This window comes from Haemaphysalis longicornis, unplaced genomic scaffold, assembly GCF_048455015.1.
Source record: "Haemaphysalis longicornis isolate Haplotype H1 unplaced genomic scaffold, Haemaphysalis longicornis Haplotype H1 scaffold_23, whole genome shotgun sequence".
Classification (NCBI taxonomy): Eukaryota; Metazoa; Arthropoda; class Arachnida; order Ixodida; family Ixodidae; genus Haemaphysalis; species Haemaphysalis longicornis.
The window spans coordinates 2960408-2978372 of NW_027526306.1; the positions used below are offsets into that span (position 1 = coordinate 2960408).

Sequence of the window (17965 nt, forward strand, 5' to 3'; positions counted from 1 at the left end):
CGCTGAAGAGTTTTATCAAACAACTACTATTTTTAATAGTGAAATGGAAAGAGAGGGAGCCGATCAGCATTCCATATCGAGCAATTTTTTCTGCTCCCCCTCTTCGTTTGTCGTTAAAAAAACTTGATTGAGATGCCAACAAGCGGGGTATATGGCATATCAATTTCCTGATTTCTCACCTTCAACAGTGCTTTTAACTGGAGAAAAAATAACATCCCTTCCTAGAGAACATTTGCAAAAAACGCGACACCCCAAAGGGCGTCCAGCTTTCAAGGTGCATTCAATCGATCGTCAAACCTTGAAAGAAACAAAGCCCAAACTAAGACGAACCCACGCCACTATTTTTTACGCACTTAGTAAACGCATCTACAAACGATCTAAATATTTACTGATACGTAGTTCATGAGAAAGAAGTAAGCTAATGTGTTCCAGCTTTATTATCTATCCATGTATTACGTTATTTCTAACTGTTTCCTTTTTCGCTACTTTGAAGTAATGATTTTTACAGAATTGAAGCCCTCTTTACAACTCCATCCGACGGGAAGCATTCCTACTTGTCCTAGCCTTCCTCGAGGAGACCGCCCTCATAGAACGGCTGTAGCCCAATGCCTGCAGCAAGCCTTACGAACTCTTTATCTCTTTATTTCTCTCCATCTGTCTCTGTCCCCACTTTTTCTCACCTATCCCCTTTCAGCCCCTCTATCCTTCCCCCGGACTGGGTTGTATGCTGGTGGACCAATACATGAGTTACAATATCCCGAGTCCACGACTTTTCACCTTTTATTTCAATAAATCACTCACTCATGCACTCACTCACTCACTCACTCACTCACTCACTCACTCACTCACTCACTCACTCACTCACTCACTCACTCACTCACTCACTCACTCACTCACTCACTCACTCACTCACTCACTCACTCACTCATTCACTCACTCACTCACTCACTCACTCACTCACTCACTCACTCACTCACTCACTCACTCACTCACTCACTCACTCACTCACTCACTCACTCACTCCGATTCACTCACGCGCCGTGTGTCCAGAGACGTTATCAAAACGTTTGGTTCGTCCAACGGGTAAATGGGGAAATGCATTAGTTTTTTCACACAACGCCATCCGTCCCACTAAGAAAGCTTTGGCTTTAAAATGGGAGAGGTACCATACGCTGGCTCCAAACAATAGCATTTATTTAGACAAGAAATAAATAAGCAGAACCAAGAAATGTGAATTGGTGATGATTATGAGCGTGGGTGTCATAATTCTTTTTGAAAGTGCCGTGCTAAAGGTTCACATTCACATTCTGCATGTCCTTCTTCTGCAGAAATCCCACGTTAATTTTGATGTTCTTTTTTCCAGGGGTATTTTCTTTAAGTTCAGCGTCGCAAGGAGAACAGACCCCCTCATAGGCGCAGTAATTTGCCAGATTGCGTTCTGTTTGAATATTCGGTTAGGGTATACAAACGTAATCAATCAGTAAATCTTTTTGTTCGGAGCAAGATAACTGTGGTTTGAATACGGCGTATATTTTTCTTCTAAGTGCGCCTTGTGTTTTTAAATCGCGTACTCGTGCCAGCCTCTTCCTTTTATTTCATTCGGTTTTGCGGTTTCCGGCCGTCCTTAGTTCTTTCAGAATCCGACCTTCCACGCAGGGTGCGTAGACGATAACAGCGACTGGAGAAAAGAAAAAACAAATGCTTTCGCAAAATATCAAAGTTAATGGGGGAACATTTGTATATGAGAACATATACATGGAGAGCTTTAGCGCGAACGCTTGCCTAGCGGCCTGCTATGTATGCCCGCCAATCATCCGCGTTAAAGTCCGTGTTCTCTCTCTGTCACTGTACGGTCTGCCTCAGGTGTTCTCGCCACCCAGTGAACAGCGCTTAGGGCTGCTTTCGATGTTCTGCGGTTTTAAAACCCCCTAGATTATATGAAACCCACATTTCTGCGAATATATAGGCCACGTTAAAAAATCGGCGCTAATTGCCTGTGAGTATTGCAGAAAAATTTATAGCGCATCCGGACGAGGATAAGGAAAAAGACCAGAGACACCACGGAGCACTACTTTCATCTAGTTATTATTGAAAACGCACATCCCTATATATCCACACTTTTCCCCCTCTCACCGCCATTGCCCACGTGTTGCAGCCATGCGAAAAAAAGCCGACTCATTATCTGTTAATCTTCATGACGGCACTCTCACACACGTCGACCTCACTCTTACGATATATTTCTGCCTCCATAATCTCTCGCACCGACTGATCTTTATGCTTCGCTCGGACAACGCTATGACGGTACGAGAGATTATGGGGGCCATTTTTTCATTACAAAAATTTTTCGAAATAACGAACAATTTTCTGTTGTCCAGCATCACTCGTGATATCAAGATTTGACTGTAGTTGAAAGTTCCGCTCCGTCGTGTCTCTGTTCTGTTTTCTTGTCCTCGTAGGCGTGCGCTAAGATTTTTTCTTCAATGCAACACGAACTCGCTCAGGAATCTGTACGCTTGTGAGTAAACGATTCAGTTGTTTTCAACTGCAGCAATTCTGGATGTGTTGTGACTTCGGGAGCGCTATTCAATTTCTTTCGTTCCAACTCCGCCTGCGCTGCCGCTCATTTTGGCATAACCTTGTTAATGAGGGCTTCCTTGGGAGAGGTATTGTGTGGCATATCTGTCAAGAGTGCGTGGTCGTGTTTAGTTTAAGTAAATCTTAACCCTTAGGCGTAGAGCGTGATTTGTCAATGCGCAGTGTCCTCAACATTTCGCCAAGGAAGCGGCCAGGGCGTTTTTTTTTCACTTTGTGATGTCACACCTGCCCCAAATTTCCTGCCTTGCCCAAGATTCCTCCCTGCACATGTGGACAAGCCTCCATTGCCTTCTGACGTCGAAGTATTGGTATGGCTTTTACAATGGCAGAATTGCTTGCGGCCATGGACTCTACTAAGCGGAAAACTGTACCTGGTCCAGATGCTATTCCCTACGAAGCCTTGAAGAATTTAGGCAGTGATGTGCGCACTAACCTCGTCGATTAAATCAAGAAGGCATGGCATAGTGGTCTCGTCCTTCGCAGCTGCAAAGCAGCTCATGTCGTTCCCAAACCAAAACCTGGCAATACAGTGATGGTACTAAAAACCATTCGGCCAGTATCACTTACGGCGACAGTTTGCAAGCTTGTAGAGAAAATGCTTGTCACTCGCATGTCGTGTTGGCTTGAACAGCATGGCTATTGCCACCCCACGCAAACAGGCTTTCACCGATCACTTGGCGCCAAAGACGGGCTGAACCGTTTTAGTGGCTTCAACACTGTCGTCAACCCGCAGTCATGGTGTCCGGACTATTAGCAATGAACATCCAAAAAGCGTGTAATAAAATCAGTCACCCTGCTATCATAAAATAATCGATACGCTCCACCTTCCCGTGCGGGTGCGGCAGTTCATCCAGTCATTATTGCAAGGCAGGACCTTTGACATACGTCTTAAGTTTGTTCATGTACGTTGTATGAACCATGAATCGGTATTCGCACCGACCTTGTTTAATATGGGTATTATTCCAATGGCATGGCGCCTTCACGATGTTCTGATTGTTAAATTTCTTATTTACGCCGATAACATCACCGTGTGGAGCACTCACCATAACCTGGAGACTCAAGCTAATCACCTGAAACCAGCCTCATAAGTCACCGCCGCATTTGCCTTTTCGGTGGGCCTTCAGCTTTCAACAAGTAAAACAACACACTCACCCGTTGTGAACCGCTGGGACCACCCCAGGCTTCAAGGTGAAGGCGTCCGCCTTCAACTGGCTGAGAAACCACTGCAATAGAGCCCCACTATTGAAGCTCTGGTGTTGCTGATACATCAGCCAGGAACGGCGACAGCTTGGCTCTTGCTGAGGTTAAACACCAAGATGCTCAAACGCTAGCCCTAGTACACCGTATCCGCCCCAAGGCCGCTGAAGCCAGCTCACATGTGGCACGACCAATAGTGAGAGCAGTTTCCCAACTGCGCTTGCTCTGCTTTACTCAGTTCCAGCCTTTGACGGCAACGCAGTGGGATCGACTGAAAACAGTCAAAGAGAGGCTGTGAGAGCAATCACTGCGTTCCCACGCTCCACCCGTGTCGTGGCTCTCCAGGAACATGCCACATTGACCACGCTGCATAAAATTGTATCCACAGCGCGAAGCTGGAACATTGGAGGCTGCATTGTGTGACTCTGCGTGAGTATTATTAACTTACGCCGTCTATCATAAGCTACCAGCCCTACCTCAGCGAAAACTTTCCCCGTGGCAGTTTGTACAATTGAGTGGCAAAGAGTAACTGATCTGAGTAACTGAACTGAGTGGCAACGAGTAAGTAATATAATTATGCACTTGAAGACAAGGAAGGCAATTTCATCCCAAATAGGGATAAAATATTCAGAATAGCCGAGGTGTTCTATAGAGATCTGTACAATAACCGGGACTTCCACGATAATGGCGAACGAGAAAGTAGTTCAGAGGAGATATGCCTCCCACCAGTAACGACAGAAGAAGTTAGGAAGGCTTTAAAAGAAATTAAAGGTGGCAAAGCCCCTGGCCCGGATAAGATGGCAGCAGACTCATTGAAGAATGGCGGGGAAATTGTACTTGAAAATTAGGCAAACCTGTATACGCAATGCCTAATGACCGCGAGTGTACCGGAATTTTCGAAGAATGCGAACATCATCCTAATCCATAAGAAAGGGGATATGAATGACTTTAAAAATTACAGGCCGATCATGTTACTGTCAGTCGTCTATAAGGTACTTACCAAGGTATTTGCTAATAGAATTTGTGCCACCTTCGATCTCAGTCAACCTAAAGAACAAGCAGGGTTCTGTAAAGGCTATTCAACAATGGACCATATTCAAAAGATCCATTTGGTGATAGGCAAGTGCGGTAAGTATACTGAACCCCGATTTAGAGCCTTGATTATTTATGAGAAAGCATTTTATTTGGTCGAAACCTCAGAAGTCATTCAGTCACTACGGAACCAGGGTGTAGATGAGCATTATGTAAGAACACTAGAGTATATTTAAAAAGGGTCCACAGCTACCATCATCCTCCATAAGGAGAGTAGCAAAATACCTATAATGAAGCGTGTCACACAAGAAGAAACAATCTCTCCAATGTTATTCACAGCATGTTTACAAGAAGTATTGAGAACGTTGGTTTGGGAACACGTGGGAGTAAGAGTTAATGGAGAATATCTCAGTAACCTCATATTTGCTGATGACGTTGCCTTGCTAAGTAACTCGGGGGACAAATTGCAAAGCATGCTTTCCACACTGGACAAACAGAGTAAAACCATGAGCCTGAAAATTAATATAAAAAGTAATGATCAATAACCTCGGCAAAGCACAGCGGTTTGAGATAGGGGCCGAAGGAGTGGAAGTGGTAAGCCAATATATATACTTAGGCCAAGTTGTGACTCCGGATCCCAACCATGACTCAGAGGTAATTACAGTCAAACCTGACTATATAGAACCCGTTTACATCGAATTATCCTCTATATCAAACTATTTCTGCGCACGGGATGTATTCTATGAGAATGTATAGCAAAAATTACGCTTACATCGAACAGAAATAGCAGCAACTACCGATATATCGAACGCCAGCGGCGCAAAAATGCCCCCACCAAGTTGGCTTTCCCTCGCGGCAGAGGAGAAACCCGCCGACACACCCTCGGAAAGCGGTTTAGCCCGGCGGTTCCTGTGCAGCTCCTTCACCTGGCTCTTTCTCCCTCTCTCTCTCTCTCGAGATGTTTCCGCGTTGGGAAGCCGCCGTCTACGCCCAACATAAAAATAATCCTGGCCCTTCCGCCCCGTTTGCTCAGACAGCCAATCACAGGCTGTTGCCACTCCAGTTCTCTCGTTTCTGGAGAGGCGCGCGTTGTTCTTTTTGCTGTTTTTGCGTTCGGAGTGTTCGAATTGTCGGCGTGTGCCCACAGCCTCAGAAGTGATTGATGCGCTGGCACTAGTTCGTCGTTTCTGCGCGAACGTGGAACGTTGCGGGCTCAGCTGATCCGACTCCTTGGACAATGTAGAAATGTGCGTGCTGTCGCAGGCAGCGAAGCTGCTTAAACAGAAGAAAATTTAGGACTACTTCGTGCGGAAGTGAGTTTGTTTCATTAATAAAGTGCTTTCATTAACGGTAGGTGCTTTTATGCTGTCCAATTCTACAGCATGCATATATCGAAATATGCCATATATCAACTCGCAGGCGCTTTTTGCGAGTTCGATATAACCGTGTTTGACTGTAGAAGGATAAGAATGGGGTAGAGTGCATACGGCAGGCATTCCCAGATAATGAATGGTAGCCTACCATTGTACCTGAAGAAGAACGTGTATGACAGCTGCATCTTACCGGTACTCACCTATGGGGCAGGAGCTTGGAGGCTCACTAAGCGGGTTCAACTTAACATGAGGACAACTCAGCGAGCAATGGAATAGACTATGATAGGTGTAGCATTAAGGAACAAGACGAGCGTGTAGTGGGTCACGGTACAAACTCGTGTTAAGGACATATTAGTAGAAATTAAGAAGAAATGGACGTTGGCAGGGCATCTAATTCGAAGGCATAATAACCGTTGGTCATTAATGGTAACAGATTGTATCCCTAGAGATGGCAAGCGTTGCAGGGGGCGGCCGAAAGTTAGATGGGTAGATCAAGAAGTTTTGCCGCGAAAAATTGCTTGCAGTTAACACAGGACCGGCTGATTGGATAATAATGGGAGAGCCATCTGCCCTGCAGTGGGCGTAGATATGCTGGTGATGATTATGATGATGAAGTAACTGATCTTCGTGGTCCATTTTACAGTAAGTTGGCGTCGGCCCTTCAACAACACACAACCGAACTGGATGGATGGCCGCCTTCAACCGGGCTTCACCGTATTATATACAAACGCCAGTATTCAAGACACTACTTATTACTGCCATTCATTGCACTAGCCATCCAGCGTTCAGCAAAGCTTCCACATTTAAGGTCGCTGAACCTCCACGATCGTTCTGTGCGGAACGTGTAGCCATTAAAGAGGCTCTTCTGTCTATAACTGGCGTGACAATGAATCACGGGGCACGCATCGTAATTCGCACGGATACCCTTCAGGTAGTCCGCTTACTGTGGTTAGTGAGTCCTACCCTTATGCTGGCAAAGAATGTTCAACAGATTTGCGGCACGAATTTCTCACGAGATTAAGGTTGAGCGGGTTCCGCGTGCCCTACTGACAGTCCACTGCAATGCAGACGTGCCAGTCCACTTAGCAGCCTCTGTTCCATCTCCGGCTTCCCCGTTAGAGCTGGATGATGCCATTCTCCCGCTGACGAGAAAGGAACACCTCCGGCGCCGCACACGTTCTCATGCTTCATCAGAGGCAGTAACCTGCTTGCTCTGTTTTACCCGTGCCGACATGGTTGCACTCAGAATAATTTCGGTGGGTGTGGCCTAAACTCCCGCTGAGACCTGCGAATGGCCTCACTTTCGAGATTCTTTCCAAACCCAGGTTTCCAAGTTTGGCGCCGCAACAATGTAATAGCTGATATCCACTACGTGCTGTGGTCTTTCCTCGCCTTGCGTCCGACTAGGACGCAATACCTTGGGACGACGCGCCTCCGCGTAGATGACGCGACAGCATACACTGCGTCGATACATGGGCCTCATCATTGTTTTCTCCTGGACTTCATCCGCGAAGTGAACAGTTCCATGTTTTTTTGATCAACTTTCCTCATCATCTCCTCAAAGACCCTCATCTGCGCCCTCGCGCAAAACAAATGCTATAAAAAGGCGCAGTCCCACTTTGTTTATGCGGAAATACAAACCTGGAATTTATACAATGTGCCAAAATAAGCCACAATATCTCACTGAGTCTTTTGAGATCTAATGGAAGGAAAATTCCCGGGTGGATCTCACAACCACAATTTCTCCGAGAGAGAGAGACAACATTTATGAGTTCAAAAATCAGTGTAACCCTGGTTTTGGAATCGATGCTCTGCCCAGGCCGTCTTCGCCCTTGTCGCGAGGAGAGTGTGGTCCTGCATTTGACAGCTGGCCGCCACTTCCTCCAACAGCTCCGTAAATGAACGGGTAGAGAGGGGTGACAGGACTGCGTTGTGTACGCATTTCAGCAGTATATAGGGTGTGTAATTGTTGGAAAAATTTTCCTTGAGTAGTCTTCTTCGGGAGAAAAAATTAAAGCAGTCAGTATGCGTCTACGTTAGTGCTTCTTTGTAATTGTCAGGGTGTGCTTTCCTGTTTTTGCTAATGGTTGGATGACGGCCCAGGAAGTTTTGTGCAGTGGTCAAGTGAAATTGAGTAATGTCTTGATAGATGAAAAGTGGTTGCGACGAGAAGTGACCTCGCCGGCTTGGAGCGCCAATTTGCGGGCGTGTTGAGCCTTAGTATCCACACGCATTTGTAGCGGTCCCAACGTGACCGAGGAAGAATTTTTGCTCGTCACTAAAGAGCGCAATAAACGACTATAGGCAGCGTCAATAGCTCAAAAACGAAGTCTCCCAAAGTGTTTCAAGTTTTTAAAAGTGGGGCCAGTAGCCAAACCTTTTTGTTTTGTTTCTTTTGGAGGGGGTGGGGGTAATTGTGAAACTTTAATCATGAATAATGTGAATGAGCTTCAATTTATTCTGCAATGTCAGTACTTGGCATTTTATAGAACATTGTGGTTTGGAAATAGAATTATCGAGCTTAAACATTCTTAATTGGTAACTTCCATTTATATTAATGGGCTTTGCCGTCGTTAGAACCCATTGCATTATATTCTAATGTTGTATAAGTAACTACTGTAAGCTCTTTTAAAATTTTCAACTGCGGAATAATACCCATGGTTAAATAGAGTGCTATTTGGAACTTTTCAACTTGGACATTAAAACCAATGATTATATAGAGTGATTTTACGAACGTGGTTTTATTTCTAATTAACCGTTATTCGTCGGGAAGTCAATACTAAAAATTGCAGCAGCAGAAAGAACTTTCACGAAGCAACTTTACGCTTTGCTCTTGCATCAATATCTGCGCAGACATTACGGGACTGCTTTACTGCATAGAAGGTGGCGTAATCAAACACATTCATAATTTTTTGCAGTCGGCGCTAAAACCATAAAAAGGGTGGGCGAGTCGACATTTATTCTCCTACGTAGTACATCACTGCGTGAGGACATTTGCGGCTTACTTCACGTTTTTTATTTAGCGACCGTTCGATATAAAGCGAAAGACGACATATTAGTTGCGTTCATTGGGATTTTTTTATGAGCTTCAGTTTTGCCTTCTTAAACATTGCGCCCCGTAAACAGTACGACTCCAATACGAGGTCGATACGAGGAGACTCCAATAAAGGAATTTTTAGCTCACTGGCGACCGTGCGCTTGGTAAAAGCAAGATGTTCCATTTTATACCTAGTAGAATTATGTACGCATATCCACCATTGGTTAAAATGTAAGAAGCGTCTGGTTGAACACTTTCTTAAAAACGTTGATGGCTCGTTTCTACTTACTTGGTACCCATCCCAGTCCTTGATGGTTTTGGATTTGCAAATAGAATCCTCAAATTCGCCTACAGCCCCAGTAACAGCCCCGAACACTGCAAAATTGAACGCCACCAAAAATTTCAGTGCCATTGTTTTGCACTGAGGTTTCTCTATCACCACTAGACTTCTGCGTATCCTTATAAAGGATTTTTTCCCTGTTTTTATTTGCTTTTTAAATGTCGCATAATTCTACTGCCTGTTTTTTTTTTTTTTTGAAAACTTCAACAAAAATATGCCTGCGTCACTTCGCTTACACCAAGAGCGGAGGCAGTATTTTATATTTCTATATTTTATATAGACTTATATATATAAGACATTATTCTGTCAAAACGTTCAGGCACATTTGCTATTTCTTGTAAATATAAAAGAACGAGTATGACCAAGCTAGAAATGTAATTTTAGTGTCAAATGTCATTGGCGTACTCTTTAAATCAAAAGTGCGAAGACAACCTGCCACTCTGAAGGTTTATGAAAACAAATGCATGGTGTCTATTGGCTGCTCCAACCGGTTATTAGGTGCGACGAGTTGCTGTTTCCCCACTGTGACTCGTGCTTCTTCAGCAGGCGCCGTCTTAAAGGGCCACCGAACAATGTACTCACAAAAACATATGCAGCACTCCACTCTGCACGTCGCTCTGCGCATGCCAGGTGGAGCATGCTAGCGCGTCTTTGTAAATATGCTTTTATTCTTTTGTTTTATTCTTTTGAACAAATCTCGCACCACTGAACGCTCCACGGTTGCTTGTCTTCAGCTTCCCATCTTCTGAGGCGAACACCAGCGTCTTAAGTCAGCAGTTCATTGAGGGCTTCCACCTAAATATTGTGCACAGATTAGCAAAACCGCTTCTGGTTATACTGACATTGACAGTGCTTACACTGAGCGCATTTGCAAGAAAAAAAATATTTAGTTGTTTAGAATTTATTTTTTGCTATTGAAAAAAATTTGATGCGGTAACAAATATAGGATGAGGGAGTATCTGAAAACCAAAGGGATCAACATTCTCGGTCAAAAACTTGTAGAGATTGCTCGGACAGTTGTTTACGTTTAGAAACAAAGCTTTATTATTCCGTGCCTCCAAAAGTAATTCCTTGAGTAAATGGCTTTGAGACATTGGTGCGCAAGCATGGAGTATGGGATGTCAAACCATGTGATCCGCGGTAGAGAATCGTCGCAGCGGTTCTTTCTCAATCCTCGCGGCTGAGGCGCCACGTGGCTAACAGAGGATTTAACGGCTCTTTCCCTCGTGTTTGGTTCATAACGTTTGCAATGGATGATGCGGTGTTACCGGAGCGCAAATGTGTCCGGCTGTACAGAATTTTCATTAAGTCCTGCGGGCACAGTAGTTGCAAAAACTAGGCAAACAGGCCTTTTTCTTGCTATAACTAGGTTGCAGAAACCATGTGTACAGGGGTTAACTATCCAACAACTATTGAAAAACAATGTCGGTGCTGTTTTGCGGCACTAATGCGCTTGAAAGATGTGTATTTTTACGTGTATTTGTACCATAACTCTAAAGCCATTTAAGGGGCTTACTAAACGTTTTACTCTAGGTTTTTTTTAATTACCAAAAAAATTAAACATTGTGGTTCGCGATAATTCTCGTTTTTGGAAGAAAAACTGACAAAATAAAAAATGCCGTGATAAAAGGTATTATAATCATCATCATCATCACCAGCTTATCTACGCCCACTGCAGGGCAAAGGCCTCTCCCATTATTCTCCAAATATCTCGGTCCTGTGCCAACTGTGACCAATTTATCCCTGCAAACTTCTTGATCCCATCTGCCCATCTAACTTTCTGCCACCCCCTGCAATGCTTGCCTTCTCTAGGGATCCACTCTGTTACCCTTAATGACCAGCCGTTATCTTGCCTTCGCATTAGATGCCCTGCCCACGTCCATTTCTTTTTCTTAATTTCTACTAATATGTCTTTAACACCAGTTTGCTCCCTGACCCACTCTGCTCTCTCCTTGTCCCTTAATGTTACACCTATCAATTTCCGCTCCATTGCCCGCTGAGTCGTTCTCAATTTAAGTTGAACCCTCTTAGTGAGCCTCCAAGTTTCTGCCCTGTAGGTGAGTACCGGTAAGATGCAGCTGTCATACACTTTCTTCTTCAGTGACAATGGTAGGCTGCTATTCATTATCTGAGAATGCCTGCCATATGCACCCCACCCCATTCTGATCCTTCTAATTATCTCTGCCTCATGGTTGGGATCTGGGGTCACAACTTGGCCTAAGTAGATATATTCGCTTACCCCTTCCAATGCCTCGCCACCTATCTCAAAATGCTGTGCTGTCCCGAGGTTATTGATCATTACTTTAGTTTTCTGCATATTAATTTTCAGGCCCACGGTTCTACTCTGTTCGCCCAGTGCGGAAAGCATGCTTTGCAATTCGTCCCCCGTGTTACTTAGCAAGGCAACGTCATCAGGAAATCAGAGCTTATTGAAATATTCTCCATTAACCCTTACTCCCACCTGCTCCCAATCCAACGTTCTGAATACTTCTTGTAAGCATGCTGTAAATAACATTGGAAAGATTGTGTCTCCCTGTCTGACACCCTCCCTTATAGGTATTTTACTGCTCTCCCTATGGAGGATGATGGTAGCTGTAGACCCATTGTTGATATCCTCTAGTATTCTTACATAATGCTCATCTACCCCCTGGTTCAGTAATGCCTGAATGACTGCTAGGGTTTCGACCGAGTCAAATGCTTTCTCATAGTCTATGAAGGCTATATATAGCGGTTCAGTATACTCAGCGCACTTCTCTATCGCCTGATTGATCGTGTCAATATGGTCCATTGTTGAATAACCTTTACGGAACCCTGCTTGTTCTTTAGGTTGACTGAAATCTAAGGTTGGAGAAATTCGGTTAGCTATTACCTTGGTAAATACCTTGTAGACGACTGACAGTAAGCTGATCGGCCTATAATTTTTCAAGTCCTTCATGTCACCTTTCTTATGGATTAGAATGATGTTCGCGTTCTTCCAAGATTCCGGTACCATTGCGGTCATTAGGCATTGCGTATACAGGTTTGCCAGTTTTTCAAGGTATACACCTAAAAGGTATACACCTCTCCAATGGTCCAAACGGCGCTATAATCCGCACAAAAGAAACAGCTAAAGAAAGCCTGCTCAGGCTACCCGGCCTTGCTAATTACACACGCCCACTGAGTAAATTCTTGGCATCCCAGGTCTTTCTGCAAATGGAATAACAATATTTTTATAGATAGCCTGCCCCGGGATGACATGTGTGGTTAGCACACCAGAAAATGGTGCTAGTGTGCTGCGTCTCCCCGCTGGAATTCCTTTCTTAGGTAAATGGAGATCTTTTGTTGTTACTGAAGACGTTGTTTGTTTGCGAAACATCAGAAAGAAGGAAGCCACTGCAGAGAAGGCCAACTTTAATTGCATATTCAATGTAAGCGCCAGCCGCGGCTCTTGTACGCTGAACCCTTTTTGTATCCCATGAATTCAAACAGCGCACGTTGTGAGTAGCGAATCGCCCCGAAATCATATACGGCATGAAACAAAAGAACGTGGCAAGTAGATGATCGAAGGCCTGACGCGACGGGTAGACAATTGTCGTTAATTACGAACTATTCCGATTCCATTCAGAATGCAGCTTTTGAGCTTGAATTCAGAACCATCATGGATTTTTCTGGCTATACATCACCCCTACGCTGCGTTTGTGTCTATCTAGATCTACAAGGCTGCCACACAAGAGATTAATAGCTTTCACTCGCGGAGTCCCGAATCTTCTTTGGACTGGGAACCAATGAAGGCAAAAAAAACTCAAGCGAAAAAACACGCGCAGACACGACGTAGCAGTTACTTTTCGGTGACCTAAAGTTTCCTTTCGATTTGTTATGTCCCGTCGTTGGGTCTAACGTTACGCTGCATGCAATGCCATAGTCGACATTGCCTACATCTTGATGAATATTGAGCCACGTTGCCGGTTCATCCTGTGGTTCACCATAAACACCCCCACCCATGCTTCCTTCATAGGTCGCGTCATAGGATGTAACGGCGCCAGCACCGTTATCATAGGAGTGGCATTGTTTACTGGCTGAGGGACCGGTGCGTGTCGTTCACTCCAAAGAAGCGAGAATTCAAATTCAATCCGTGGGTTTCACGCGCGAAGGCTGCACAAGAGCTACCAGGCGCACCGTAGCGGAGGCTTCCGGATTACAATTCCCCACCAGGAGATTTTTAGCCCCATCCAAAGTTCCGACACGGAGGCGTTTTCACTTTTCGCTTCCAGTAAAGGGATACTAAAGTGAATTGTAAGCATTCTGGGATTACTAGCGCGAATAGTAGTTCGGAATCCCTACGCCATCTTTCGGCTACTTGGGTGTGTTTACGCGAATTTATTTAGTAAAACAATTCATTTCAAAATGCTGTCCTCCTCTCTATATCCTGGCCAATTTTCTGTGGCGCTTTCCTCTGACGTCATGTAAGTATGTCTTGGTTGACTGCGCTACTTCAAGGCTCACCGACCTTACAACAGAGTCAGTCAGCACAGCGTTTAGTCGACCAGCCGCCGACGGGTCGTCGCATTTCGTTCGCTCAGTTGAAACTAAGCCCCGACACGCTTGTGAAAGGAAGAGTGTGCTGTTGTTGAGTTTGTTAGTTTGTAAACTCTATCAAGCTGACACTCCAGGTCGATCCACACAAGCGCTGCACAAGCACACATGCGACGCTTCGCTGGCTGGTACGCTAGTAAGAAAATCAAGGGCCAATTGAAGGCGGGAGAAGAGTCAACGAAGTTAATATAAGCACTAAGGACATAACATACACTGAAAATTCTACAGTACGGCGTAAAACTAGGGTGCAGGAAGTACTTTTTTTGCTATGGGTGAACACGCACAGCGGTCAGCAGCACGACCGTACATCTGCGATTGATTTACCATCTCAGAAATGCGATTGCTAGACGTGAGATATTGTGGAAATTTGTGCTACGCTTACTTTACGAACGCTATACAACAAATAGTCATCCAAGGTGCTCGAAATGCTAACTAATAAATATGAACTGGTTATACATTATATATCTTATATTTCCAACGTACGCAGTGCTGTCTTGTGGCTGAGTGATCAGGGGCGTTAGGTGTATAATTTTTCAAGTCGCAAGTTTGAATCCCCCAGGGTGCATCTTTTTTTTGTAAGTTGATTTAATCCTCTCCGGCCGATGTGTTTTATACTGAATTCAGCATTGTTGGGCCGTAACGTTCATTGCTCCACGAGTGAGTTTGCAAAATGCGCGCAGACTGACACTGACGCGCTAGCGAGTTCTCGTTGGCGTGCTGTTGCCATAAGTGTTGAGTGTTTGCGGGTAGAGGGCACAGGACAGAATCCGCACACAATTGGCCTGGTGCGATCATGCTTTCTACTATACAGGTATTGGTGACGCAAGCTCCAAAGATGGGGGAAATGCGCATGGCGCTTGAGTGTTTGCGGGACGCAGAGGGCTTTCTTCCCTTGTGTAGCCCTCGGCTAGTGATTGCTACGATTCCAAACCGCCCGGGCAGGCTTATATGAGGCATTTTACAGATATCGAGAATTCACAGCCAACAATAACATCGGATGCCATGCATGTTGTTTCACCGAACCTAAACCGAAACATGTTTGAATGCTAACCTTTGACATAGTCGAATCACGTAGCACCTTTACCTGACGTCGCTGCGGTAAGTGTGCAGCCACGGCAAACCGTGCTTGGTAGTTTTTTCTGCTTTCAGCCTTTATAAAATAAATACCACCTCATCGCTCGGACAAACCACGAAAAGTGTGTTCATTTCAGCCAGTCTATGCAGTCCAAGCAAAAATGGGAGCTTCAAAAATTCACTTCAGTGTCGCTTTAGGAAACCGCCACCGTGGCAGAGATTTAGCACGTCACCTTGGGCGCCGCAGCACAAAGCATCACCCACTCAGACGCCCTGGTGGATACGAACTGCAATTAAAAATCATCGGCGCGCACAGAAGCGCTAAAAGGGGCGAAAACGTCACAAAGCCGCGGCCGCCGAACGGGCAACCGCGGCCATTGGCACCGATAGTTCCACCTCGTTGAGTAGTCGATGTCGTTCCCGAATGAAGAGTAACTTGCCTGCTTTAAAGACGAGTCAATATTGTTTCTCCCGCTTGAATGGCTACCGCATTGATATTGTTGCCGTGGGTCTCTTCCGCATCAAACACACGAATATCAGTACTCGCCCTTAAGGCAAACCAATCCTGGTGTTTGTCTCTCAGGAAGCCTGCCGAAATTAGCAGCGAGGACGTATGTCCACGACCACACATCATATTCTGCACCGAAACCGACACCTTCTAGCAGTACGTTTTATCTGGATACTTGGGCAAGCATCTCTCTCCCCCTGGCAAGAGAGCATTTTTGCGATAGCCCGAGGCCTCACCGTCCTGGCACCAGGGGAGACCAACCTAACCCTCAGGACACAAAAAGAGGCAGCGTATTCACTCCGTCGATGATGGCGAGGGTGCGGAGCATGGGTGAAATCGAAGTTGCGCCGCTAGTGACATTCGATTCACCCCGACCCTCTATGATTTCAGCCGTGCGTTGCACCTTGATTTTTTGTTAAATAAAACTGCAACTCACGGCTGAAATCAAATTTCGCTTGATTTTCAATTGATGTTGGTGTGAGCACGGATGGGCGCGGGCGGACATCGGGAGGTCCTCAGGTACTGCGCACCGTTACAGGCGAGGGAGTAAGCCGTTCGACTCTCGAGTACTAATTCAATGTCGTAGCCCGATGGGTAACACTATTGATACAAACTCTGTCTAGTCTTCCAGACATAGGCTTGAATCCTACTGGTGCCTTTGTGATTTTTTGCTATTGTAAATGCTATGCGCACAGGACGCGGACGGACATTGTGTGGTCCTAAGGTACTCCGCACCTAAAAGCATCACACTCACACACACAAAAACACTACAACACTAGAGACATGCCGTATGACACTTCCTCAGCCACTCACGCAAGTCACCCGCGATGAAGCCTCTGGATGGAGGCAGCTCGAAACTAACGCGTTCCCCAGCAGCTCGCTACAGCCCACCTTTTTTCCTACCAGGTGCCCAGACCAATGTCCATTCTTCGGGGGACACTCACCTTTATAACTCAACACTGGAATACACAAAAAGCCCACACAAACTCCCATACGCAGGCTCTCCTTTCCGAATGAGAAGCCGCTCTTTCCAGCACAGCCCTGGACCACCAGCCCCGACTGAGAGACCGGAAAAGTCGATTTACAGCAGCGAATGGGGAACTGGACTAAAGGCACCCTCCTATGAGAGCTAAATACTCCGCCTCAATAAAGTTTACTAGTGTAGCGCTACTGTCATGAGTTGCCTGTTATGCGGGCGCGGGCCGCGCAACCGGGAGGGGGGAGGGGGTCTGCACGGGCAGCCAAGCTTCATGTTCTCACTGATGGCATGCATGCTGGTTAATATGGTGGGCGATGTAAGCATGGTCGTCTTACGGCCCATTACGACCTTACCGCTAGCACCCGTGGTCCAGCCCGTTGGTTTGATGTGCTACAGAGCCAATAAGATCCCGTCGGTGCGAGATTGAAACGGACAGCTGTAGGTTTGTCCGCTAGAATATTTCTCGAGTGGTTTTAGGTTTCATCCTGCTAATTTGCTAGAAAGTCCGCTCAATTGCAAATTTTTGCTCCTTTGCACTGCGCCCAGGTTGGCTTGTCATCCTTCTTCGAAGGGTGGAAGGGAAGTTACTTTTTATTAAAAAAAGAAAACTTGTGATTTTAAGTTTGCTTCTCTTTAACAAACTGTATCATGCGACGTTTCTTTCAGCATTCAGCTAGAGAAAGCAAGCACTACACCTTTCATACTTATGAATAGAGCGGTTCAATATAGCGTTCACATTAGGTAATAACTTGAACTTACAATTGGCTGTTGAGATCATCCTGGCAGTCAAGCGCCCTTTTTTATGTTGAAATTGTTAACCAGCAAAGTATGTGTGCCTTCAAGGCACTCGATACAATTAAATATCTATTTAGTTTTTTCTGACAACGTTTGGGGGGGGGGGATTTTTGAAGATTACTCCAAATCTTTCTGCTTTATATTACCAGTGTTTCTGGTCTCCAAACAAGTAAAGCTGTGCATTAAAAAATAGTCTACTCTCGAACCACCAAAAAGAACACTGATGTAGGGAATCCATTTGCAGGAAATTACTCTCCAGTGCCGATACAGATTCAGCCCCTGAAAATGTTAGCTTTTGAGAAATAAGCTACAAGAGGACAATACGTAGAGCATCTTTCCTGGAAAGCAAGCCAAATCATAATATTACGCTTGCTTATGAAACGTGTTTTTTTTCGTGAAATGCTTGTGAGCTAGGCGCGAAACGGACGGTGCTATTTTCCAAATATGAAGCTTTTTAGTATCC

The 17965-nt window shown here is 45.3% G+C and overlaps 1 long non-coding RNA gene across 1 annotated transcript in view; it reads right to left on the reverse strand.

Moving 5' to 3' along the window:
• LOC144172522 (uncharacterized) overlaps window positions 1-9645 on the reverse strand; it is a 56366-nt gene extending 46721 nt beyond the window's left edge. The window contains exon 1 of the long non-coding RNA XR_013323029.1: window positions 9524-9645. This is a non-coding gene — a long non-coding RNA (uncharacterized LOC144172522). The remainder of the gene's footprint in view (window positions 1-9523) is intronic.
• Window positions 9646-17965: the final 8320 nt, after the last annotated feature.